Raw genomic sequence first — 12274 nt, forward strand, 5'->3', positions numbered from 1 at the left:
AGTATCTTCCATAGAATATCGACTAGCGTGGGGGTGGGGTATTAAATGAAGTCAGAATCCCTTTGACCGAAGAATGTAGTGGACAAATACTGAAAATATCGTGAGGTTCACTGCAATTGTCCTAAGTTTCATTTGCTAATATGTCAGATTTACACCTTTGTGGAAACTAAAGCATACAGCTCTGGTAAATTTAGGCAATCAATACACAAACACAACTTTTTAGATAGATTTTGATGTTTTGCCGTGTCTAAATTTCTGCAATACTGAAGATCTCTTCGAATATCCTACCCCGGTTCACACAACTTGCAAAACAGAATCTTGTTGCCTGTGGAGAACACATCACTCCTAAATTCTTAAACATGGCTCTTCAGTCCCGCCGCAAGAGATTCCTTTACTGGAGGCATTCTATTAACTCTAATGCTACACATTGATACGTGGCTGGCTCAAATGACAAATGATCTTGAAACTCCCGTACTCGATTGCCGATAGATTTGATTTTGATTAATTTGATTTGGTGTTTTAAGTCGACTTTATGCACAGTAAGGCTAATTGGGACTGAACCTACAGTTTAAAGTGGGATCCGAACCACTATGTGCCTCCACCGGGAATCGAACCCGGCACCGCTTGATTACAGTGCGATAACGCTCACCACTGCGCCATCGGGGAGGCCCTCGATTGCCGATAGAGTAAGGGCTGTAGTGTACCGAATGTTATTTTTACCTTTGACTGTTTTTTGTGAGAAGCGAAAGAAGGTGAAGAAATGAGAACAATCAAAACTTTTTACTTCTCGTGTCCGCACAACAATGAGAGAGAACATTTTTCCTCAATAATGTTTGCACGGCTATGAATTGCCGGGAAGATAAAGAAGGGGAAGGTATTATTGCTCTGTACTAGTTGGTAAGAAAATATGACATCTGCTTTTAATTTCTTCGTTCGTAATTTCCTTATCCTGCCATTTATATCATGAACTATCCGTTGCCTTAAATGTACGAAAACTAAATTATATGCAAAACCTATTTTATGCAAGCCAATCACGAAATTATACAAAAATATGTCTTATTACGAGAAAATTGAAGAAATATGTAAAAATATGAAATTGGTAAAAATATGTCAAAATGTGCCGAATCACGTTCGTCTATTTCGGCTGACTTTCATAAGATATGTTAAGATCTTACCCCAGTATTCGATCCTATGCCAAATAAAAAATATGTTATAACATAATGTCCCGGGGCCCTACTTATAACATGTGCCTACTGGTTCTGGAAATTTCTATTTCATAATACTTAAGAATTACCAAGCTTAACATTTAAAAATACAGGATATTATTCAAATGTCATTGAGGAATATGTGATATTTATTTGTGTGCATGATTGAGGTGGCATGAATGGTGTAGCCGAATTCTTTACAGGTCTTGTAGGTTTTCGACATTACGATTCTGCTTCTGATCGCAAGCATGGTTCAATACAAATCGGCATTACAAAGCAAAATATGTATTGTTGTGTGCATATGAAATTGCCCGCTGCTATGTTGATCTACTTTTTTGACCACATTATTGCAATTTCATTCCTTAAAATAATACATATTGTAAGAGCAACATGAATGGAAATAGTGATTGACAATATACATGGTAATATTTATGCATTTCACTGTACTACATCATGGAATGAAAACGCATCCCGCGCTGTAACCTTACGAAACTAAACGTTTCCAAAAATAAGCGGAGAGAAACCTTTTCCCTTTCCTAACACCCGGATAATGATCTCCAGCACCTGCACCATAACCAACATTTTTACCGCGGCATATTTCTGGGTCGGCACCGAGACCCCTCGGAGAGAAGCCAAATATTAGATTCATCTTGATACTAGAAATGGGCCATCTTCCAATTGCGAGAAGAAGGGGGGGGGGGAAAGAAGGTAAGGGAGAATGGAACATATCCAATGCTTTTCATTCACAAACCAAAGCATCGGTCCCCTCTCCCACTTCCTAGAACGTTTTCCCGTGAAGAAATTCTGTAACATTTGATTATTTAGAATTGGGCGTACAGAGTCACTTTCCTGAAAAAATAAAAACGCCTACGTCTGCTATGTATTCGAAATGATTTTCTGTTTGTATGTACTTTCCTTTAATATCCATTTTTAACTCTGCCTTCCTTCTTCTGTCAGTCTTAGAATCTCCTTTCTTTACTATCTTATTCTCTAACCCCCTCTCTCTATCCGTTTTGGCTTCTTTATTTCCCATCCTTTCTTCTCCCTCTTATCCTCTATCCTCTTTCCATCTCACAGTGGAAAAGAAGGCATAATGCCTTAACTTCGCCATGTGAACAAAGTCGTAAATATAATTATAAAGTCTCACTCCCTTAATATAATTTTTCTCAAATATTGAAATAAATATGACGTCAATGTATCCCGCTTAAGGACACAACTCTGTACAGAGGACTTGTAAAAATCGGGACGAGAACGAGACGAGATTCCTCGAGGCTTTTGGAGATGAGATCTAAAACAAAACAAACCGAGACTCGATTTCGTTGAGACTTTAGTACACAAGTAATATTGTTCAAATATGATATACTTGGAAATTATCATACTTAAAAAATATACCTAAATCAGATTTACTTTAGGCTACATATGGGACTTCTGGCATACCAAGCGGACATTACTTATTATTTATGGAAAAATCATATATTTGGTTTATAGCAATTACAAGGACAATCCATAGTGTCAGCCCATGGTCCGTGGCTACATTTATATTCTGGATAAAATTCCGTTTTTCGAAGGCTCGTGACGTCGAAATAAAGAAACGTTATGAAGAGAGCTTGTTCTTGATTACTTCTATTCTATACGCTGTGAAAGTTTGTGCGTTGACACGTTGTATGCACATGTTGTACATATTATATTTTTTGTGACGCGAGACGAGACCGAGACTTGCCCACGAGACCATGACGAGGAATAGAACTGTGTTTATATTTATAAATGGAATCTAGACTGTAGACATGTATTTTCAACACAAGACGAGACGAAGACATTAGCAAATCTCGTCTCGTCACCATACCATTTTTGTTATTAAGCATAATTCGAAATTCTGCAAAAATAATTTGTGTAAAAAATGAATAAATTTATAATTCATGAGTGTATTTAGCCTACGTATAGCTTTGATGTCATTATAATTTCTTACTTTTTCCTTGCAGGTATTGTTTTCTTCAAATTTCCTTTCGAGTATTTTGGACTGTGGAACATTTTTTGGAGCATTTTGGAACTGTGGAAGTAAAGCAGTATTAGACCAGGAAGGAAGGACATCTCTCTGATCATAAGAGTATGTAACCAAGATAGAATGGCTTGTATAGGATACGAAACACAACCTTTTGCTCGAAACAAATTTTGTCTGATATTGTTGATTAATATAAGTTGATTCTTTCCTTTCCAAAGCATCTGGCGTTTAAGAAACTCTCTGTTTTTCAAAATTCTTTAAAATTTCTCTCGTAAATCCACCTCCAACACTTTCACTTTCGTGTGGGTTGCATTTTCTATTCTCATATACACGTGGGAGAAACAAATTTTCAGAATTTCACAAAAGACATACATTGCTTTTTTAAAAGTGAGGAATATATTCGAAAACTCTTCTCAGATAAGTCAACCCTTAAGTTGCTACGTTAATTCACTTATTTAATTAGTCAAAATGTTTTCTTTTCTGCTGTGGTTATTTGCATTTCGAACTTTCTTTGTCAATTTTTTTTAGCTTTCCCCGATAGTTTGACTTCTATTTTAGAGATGTATCATCCTTATCAGTATTTGGCAATGTTCATAAACAAAGCTTTCAATTTCTTCTACAATAGTCAACATGACGAATAAGGGCAAAAAGAATAAACGCACTTTTGCACACACGGTTTAACGTATGACAAAGTTGGTTACAGGTGTCAAATTCCAAATAAAATTTAACGTAAAAATGATAAGCATTTAATTAGGGTACTTCCGAAATTAATAAAAGCGTTTGGTATTTATGTTTTTGTAAGTTCGTTCGGGAAAAAAAGTGCTCTTCGTTTTAAAGGGGATAAAATTCAGAATGTATACGATGTTTCTAATGGAGTACATTTACACCCCTATGTCTACAGGTTCACAACAAAAATATTGAAATGCATGCGAAAATTACTAGGTAACATGTATCTAAATTTCTGGAATATTTACAATATTATTTTCTTTCATATTTCGATTTCTAAAACTCAGTCCATGTGAATTCTCTTTTCTATACGTTAATGGGATCAATACACTTTTATATTTAAATTCTTCTGAATAATTGCTTTAAAATATTCAGGCCGATTGTTCAAAAATCAAAAACAGCTCCTGGCACGCAAAGAAAGAATAAGAAATAATACAGGATAAAAAAGGTAAATAAAAATTCTGAAGGGTTGGTGTAAATTCTTGTACAGATTTCCAGAATATTCCTTATTGAATTTTTAGAGATTGTGGTGCTAAATACAACTAGTAAATAATTATTAATGTATGATAAAGTATATATATATGAATTATACGAAAGTGGATATTGAAGTTCAAAGGAAATTTACTCCATTTCTTGTATTTTTCTACTGTTCTTTAGAACTTCCATGCTCACTCTTCCGAGTATATTGAGTATTGCATACTTGTAAGTTGTTCATTCCTTTGCTTTTAGTTTTATTTCTGCTCATGCATTTAGCAAAATAAATATAAATCCTTTGCTTGAGATTTTGGGAAAAAATATGTGCAGAATATACATGCATAATTATTGTTGTTTATATTGTTGTCACGAATACGTACGTATATTTTGTTTTATAATTTAATTCCACGTTAAAGTTGAATCCCATAAATTTAAATTTGCTCATGTACAAGACAGAAAAAACAAGGCATTACGGATCAGTTTTGAATTTTGGTGGCAGTGGCGGGGATTAGGTGGAAGAGAGCGATGAGGGGTAGTTGAACCCCATTTTTTCCCCAGTTTTTGCCCTTGTCTACCAAGAGAACTGTCCTTGCCCGCCAGCTCGCCAATCCCCGACCCCAAGTTTTGGCACCCAATCGCCGCTACTGTTTGGTGGTATAAATTCCATTATTACTGTGAGCAATTTCCTATATCAAACTAAAACCATAATTTGTCCTTATTGTTCCATTTTTATTTCACGAGGAGAAATACAATCACAGGAGAAAGTAAAGTGTAATATTGCACAGAGGATACATTTCGATGATCTTGTAAAATTTAAATTTTGGCTGCTGTAACGGGTCACCATGTGTGGTAAAAAGATACACGGTTTAATTGCTATAATAGCTATATTTTTCCTTTCATATGTATTCTAGATATTTGTATTAACTTATTTTATCCAAGGTAGAATAGAAAATTTCAATTTTTACTGTTTTCGACAAGCCTCCAACAATAATAATTGCAACAATCATTTAAGCGTACCTGAAGTGATTAGAAAAACAATGATTGCTCACGAATAAATTGTTAGCTTGATAGAATGCTTCGGGAGGTTTACCCGATGTACTGATTCTGAAACTAATGTCGAGTGAAACTTAATGGACTGATCCGTAATGCAATGGTTTATCCTAAATTAAAATAATAGATATTACTTTTCTTACATACAAATTTCGGCTTCATTCACTGCCATTAAGCAAGAACAATTTAACGTTTGTGCTGTATAAACTACGCAACAACCATAACTTTTTAAACCTTGTTAAGTATTGTAGTAATTGTATTATTTATGTTATTGGTTTAACGGTTAGCACAAGCGTTTAAGAATGTTATGAATTACAAAACAATATTTATTTTTCCTATATTTTAATATTCAATATCAATATATTTTCGTTCTATACGACCGACATTTAAGATGCAAACTATGATGTTGATAAAAAATAAACCAATCTGATTTCTTTGTATTATTATAAATAATTATAATACATAATTGTATTATTTATTTTATTGGTTTAACGGTGAGCACAATTGTTTAAGAATGTTATGAATTGCAAAACAATATTTATTTCTCCTATTTGATAATATTCAATATCAATATATTTTAATTCGATACGACCGAGATTTAAGATTAAAAACAATGATGTTGATAAAAAATAAACCAATCTGATTTCTTTGTCACTCCAAAATTAAAAGAACTACACATTATTTGAATCTGTTCGCCAAGTTGAATCGAATTGAACAACACTTAGCTACTAATCTTCAGTACGCAGTAGTCAATGTCAGTGATTGTTGTGTTTACAACAAACAATATCAAGATAACGTAAAAACTGGTACCTTTTTCAAAATTTCAACACAAAAGGTTCGTCAATGCACAATTTATTTGTTCAGGAACAAAAACACTCAAATAGAATACTAAAGTAAATTTTTAATGAAGAAAATACTGTTTTTTAAAGTTTGAGAAGCATGTATTTTTGTTTGTTTACATACCTTCTACATGCCTGCTCGCTTGTTGGTAATGTACGTTAAAATTGAGAAAAAGTGGCAACCGTTTCAGCAATTACTTTATGTCACTATAGATAATAAATGGTATCTAAAACGCTCTGCTTTTCTGGTAAATATAAGCTATATATTATCTCTGTTAATGCTTTAGTTTTTAACTTTATCTTAGCATTATTATTTATTAATCAATTTACTGCTGATAAGCTTTGAAAATTGTTTTCTAAAATATTACAGAATTTGAAATTGCAAAAAAATTGTTAATTCATATAGCTTTACTTCATACCTATATAGTATCAAAATGTAACATCTCATTATTACTTCAATTATTAAGAAATGTTGCATATTTGTATCACAAATTTAATTCGATTCATGTTGCGGACAAGGTGTAAAATCACTGAATTAATAGCAGTGTAATTTAATCACTTTTTTACGCTGTCCCGTTATTCACAACACAGAAAATAAAATAATCCCATTCGGTGTGGAATTCTAATTACTTTTACAATTCAAATTATTAGTTAGTGTAAATATTGTTAGGAAAGAAATTAGCACAATATTCTGCATTAAGAATGTGAAGAGCATGTCAGAGTACAATTAACGTTTCTCGCATAGTTTTTCCCTTTTGCATTTAGTGCACTGTATGGAATGTACTTTACACGGGGTAGGGAACTTTTTATAATGGCACGTTTTATAGTAATGAAGATTCTGTGGAAAACTCTTTATGGTATTTTTATTACTTCAAAGAATTATATTGTTACGTTTCCATATAGTTTCTTTGATTTTTTAAATTTTATGTTGTGTAAGTCAATTGTGCTTGTGTTTGAAAGGCTTAATTATACGCAAATTAAGTGTACTGAAAAAGTTATTTTTCTATATGTATGAAGGGTTTGTCAGTGATACGAAAGCATTTTCTCTCCTTTTATTCGTCATGTTGAACATCTTATCGTTGTGGCACAAATCATTTAGATATGTAGAAGTAATGTTATATTTGATTTCAGTTGTGCCAAATAATAAGCTACGCATGTGTTGCAACAATTAAAAATTCCGAAACTTGAAGATAGTTTCAGAGAGACAGAGATTTCTGTGAACCTTTTTTGTCCTTTTACATTAAATGTAAATGGAATATGGTTGTTTTAAACTATCCATGTTAACATGTCCAAGAAGTTGATGTAAATAAAAGTGAAATAAATGTTTTGCCATCATTAATATATTGGTTTCTAATTGATGAGATTGTTTTTTTTGTTATATAAGTTACATATCTATACAGATTAATATTAGTAGTGTACTTCAAGGGGTGCTAATTGATGGGGGATTGCTAATGTGACCCTCATTCACTTGTAATAGAGAATTTTAGCAATCTTTCCTGTAGGATATATCAGGGCCAAGTTGAACCAGGTTTTAAAAGAAAGAATCCTGGATAGACAATTAGAAGAGACTGTGAAATGTAGTTCAGAATGTGCGGAAAATTGTTGCTATGAATTTTGAACAAGGAAATTACTAACAAATAAATGAGAGTTTTATGGTATTGAAGTACCATCCTTTGATATGCATTTCTCTGCAAATTGAATGCTCCATGATCACATCACGTGACGTCAAAAACAACTAATTTAAGGTGCGAATTCGAAAATTACGAAAGCGTGTAGTTCATTTACCGTTAAAAGGCCCTGGTGTGATCTAAGGTTAAAAATGGAAAAAAATACATGAATATTCCATAAATCTTTATTGTTTATCTATACAGTAAAACCTCGTTAATCCGGACTAATGGGGGGATAAGTTGACCGGTTTAACGAAAGTCTGGATTAACTTAAATAACATAAAAGAACAGTAGAATGTGCATTAAAACTCCTTTTATTGCAACAAAACAAGTTTATTGTGGTGTATTTAAAGGGCATAGGCACAGAATCTCATCAGTGGTTGACTGCCTTTTCTTTGAGAAGTTCTCTTGTTGACTTCTAGCCACATTTAAAACCTTGCATTCTGCTTTTTTTTTTTGGCCTGCCCGGATTAAGCGAAGTCCGGCTTATCGGGGTCCGGATTAACGAGGTTTTACTGTATCTGTATTTATATACAAATTTTCATTGTCGCGTAAGAGCACCAAGTCGAATTCAAGTCTTGAACCACAAGTAAGAAGTTGAGGTGGGATTCAGCTATATCATGTGCATGTAACGTAACTATTTCTTCTACTTAGGAACGCTGCTTTTTCTCCTTAGATAAATTAATCTAATCTAACCTTAATTAGGATGAACTACGATTAAATTACATGGGACGAATAACATATACACAATACGGCTCCCGTGGCGGAGTGGTTAGCACATCGTGCTACGACGCAAGGGTTCCCGGGTTCGAATCCCGGCCTGGGCATGGATGTTTGTGAGTGTTCATTCATCAGTTTCGTCATGTCATCACTCATCTCCATCTTCGCTAATTAGCCAAAAGTGGCTAAGCGAAGCGAAGTAAAATAAAGCAAATCAAATCAAACATATACACAATAGAAACAGATTCCATGGTAGGGGCTCAAACGTAATCTTGGAACAATGGAGGGGGAAGAAACATTCATGTACGTACAGATAGCATTGTACAATCATGGACACTTCTTGGTTGTAACAATTACATCAAGAGTCACTAAGGTCGTTACAAGTTAGAAATGTCCGTGACTACAACTTTAATTTATCACAATAACAACGATCATATTTGTTGCCATAAATGAATATTGATTATTTTAAAAATGTATATGGGACACTTCTTATGTACTGGTTTCGCTTAAGTCTCATCATTAATATTAAAGAATATTTTGAAAAACTTCAGAACACAGTTACGTGTATCACTATTGACATTCTAGGTGTATATTCGGACATTTTAAGTTAACATGAATCATGAATTGGGTTTCAACCCAATAATTATAATGTTTAAGAAATGCATTTTAAACAAGTACAATTATTTTTTTTATGCAAACAAGCGGTAAATTTATTCTTTAGTGGTAGGATGAAGTAAAAAAAGACCTCTTTGTTCTTTTTGTTTTTCAAATTTTTGGCGGAAATAAATTGTCCGCATTGTTCTCGCTTCTTGTATAATCGATTTTGGTGGTTATACTACTCTATGCATAATATTTTTATAATTTTGTAAATTTTTGTATGGTTATCTATTCTGGTTAGTGGGAACATAAAATGCAAATCGCTTCGTAAAGAAACTATGGTTAAGATATTTAACTATAATGATAATCAAATACTTAAAGGTATATAATTAGTAATTACGACTGTCAAAGTACGTGCCTCATCATTGATATTCATCTTCGCGATTAGCCAAAAGTGGTAGATAAGCGAAGTAAAATAACCCAAATCAATCAATGAATGAATATGTTACAGAAGTTTGAATGAATGTTAATGAAGTATTTCAGCAACACTAGTTGATTTAGAACACTTGTTAAATTTAAAAACAAGAACAGTTGATACGAGCTGAAATTGTCACGTGATCTTTGGGATAATAAATTTAATATTGTGTGAGACAGGGCCATTGTTGTCAAAGTGTTCCCCCTTCATTGTTGTCAATTCCTCAGGAGTATATCTCCCCGTTTTTTGGACATTTGGGGGGGGAGGGAGGGTTAAAATTCGCGTCAACGGCAAATAATGAGCAGACATTTCATGTAATTGTCACCAAGACCCTTCCCCTCTCTTCTCCCATTTTTGGAGTGACTGACGCGGCAACCGCCAGGGGACTGTGACAGCCGCTCTGTCAGGATGAACGCTGGTATGTTCCCCCACACGGAAGCTTCTCTCTCATTGAAGCTAGAGTTCATTACTTCGTTCTCTTTCCCCTTGCATTTTCGACCAATATATATATATATATATATATATATATATATATATATATATATATATATATATATATATATATATATATATATATATATATATATATATATATATACTTAATTAGGCGAGTGGTAGAATTTGCACTGTTGACGCATGGATATTTGCTGGAAAGATCAGGAATGAAAACGTTCGATTTCTCTGTGGAGAAAGGGTTGATGCTTGGACTTGGACAGCATGGTAAATCTAGTATTCATTAATTAACCAAATATATAATCAATGATGGTAATAAAATCACGTAGTATGGAAATAATTCGTAACAAGTGTATTCAATTTTGGCCATGGATGTTTGCAGGTTGAACATTACTGAACTTTTGTACATATGAAAAACAAACACAACGTTCGCCGTGCTTGGACATTGAAAATTAAGAAAAACTTTAGAATGAGGTGAAACTTGCATATCAACAATATGGTGTTCTTATATTGAGGACGAGCCTTTTCTTTCTTACTACATTGAATAATTAGAAATAATTGTTTCTTGCTAATGAATCTTTAATATGGAAGAAAAATATCTGATACTATGGATAAGTAAGATCTGACATATCTTTTCGTTTAACAAAAACTAAATAATCTACCAAAAAAGTAGTTTGAGTTCGTCAACAAAGTAAATTTCTTTAGTACATTCAGCTATATAGAAAGTAATAAAGGGGTCCCAGGTTCGATACCCGGTGGAGGCACATGGTGGTTCGGATCCCACTTTAAACTGTAGGTCCAGTCCCAATTAGCCTTACTGTGCGTAAAGTGGACTTAAAACACCAACTCAATCAATCAAAAAAGATATATAGAAAGCAAGCAGCAGGTCAGAAAGAAATAAAATTCTCATTCCACATGTTGAACGCTATGGCATGATGGGTATCTGTCAAAATATTGCTGCAAATACACAGCAATTCACATGTATTGTAGAAAATAGCCAGCAATATCGAAACATTGGTAACACTGAATACCTTGGTATTTTTGCTACCATCTGGATACTTGATATTTTAGGTGTGTAACAAATGCCAAAAGCCGATATCTAAGACTCAATACAGTGTAACCTTACTACTCGTATGAACTTGGTGCGTGTCCGCTTCGTCGCTCAAAAACAAACCTAGCGTCTCCTCGCGGTTATACGTCAAAACATCGACGCAAAAACATCGACAACAAAAACATCGCCTACATTTCATCGACAGTACAAAACATCGACAGCACAAAACATCGACAGTACAAAACATCGACAGTACAAAACATCGACAACAAAAACATCGACGGTAAAAACATCGACGGCCAAAACATCGACGACAAAAACATCGACGACAAAAACATCGACGGCAAAAACCTCGACGGCAAAAACATCGACAGTACAAAACATCGACAGTACAAAACATCGACACCAAAAACATCGACGACAAAAACATCGATGACAAAAACATCGACGGCAAAAACATCGACGGCAAAAACATCGACACCAAAAACATCGACAGCAAAAACATCGACGCCAAAAACATCGACAGTACAAAACATCGACAGTACAAAACATCGACACCAAAAACATCGACGACAAAAACATCGACGGCAAAAACATCGACACCAAAAACATCGACGGCAAAAGCATCGACAGCAAAAACATCGACGCCAAAAACATCGACGGTAAAAACATCGACGGCAAAAACATCGACCAAAAACATCGACGCCAAAAACATCGACAGCAAAACATCGACACCAAAAACATCGACAGCTAAAACATCGACGGCAAAAACATCGACACCAAAAGAATCGACGGGAAAAATATCGACACCAAAAACATCGACACCAAAAACATCGACGCCAAAAACATCGACGCCAAAAACATCGACGCCAAAAACATCGACAGCAAAAACATAGACACCAAAAACATCGACGGCAAAAACATCGACACCAAAAACATCGACACCAAAAACATCGACACCAAAAACATCGACAGCAAAAACATCGACACCAAAAGAATCGACGGCAAAAACATCGAC

General features: G+C 34.2%; 1 long non-coding RNA gene across 1 annotated transcript in view; it reads left to right on the forward strand.

Moving 5' to 3' along the window:
* The window catches only part of LOC146002053 (uncharacterized), a 72443-nt gene extending 64792 nt beyond the window's left edge, over positions 1-7651 (forward strand). Inside the window, exon 3 of the long non-coding RNA XR_014443668.1 lies at positions 3185-7651. This is a non-coding gene — a long non-coding RNA (uncharacterized LOC146002053). The remainder of the gene's footprint in view (positions 1-3184) is intronic.
* Positions 7652-12274: the final 4623 nt, after the last annotated feature.

Source organism: Lepisma saccharinum, chromosome 1 (genome assembly GCF_977018435.1).
Source record: "Lepisma saccharinum chromosome 1, izLepSacc3.1, whole genome shotgun sequence".
Classification (NCBI taxonomy): Eukaryota; Metazoa; Arthropoda; class Insecta; order Zygentoma; family Lepismatidae; genus Lepisma; species Lepisma saccharinum.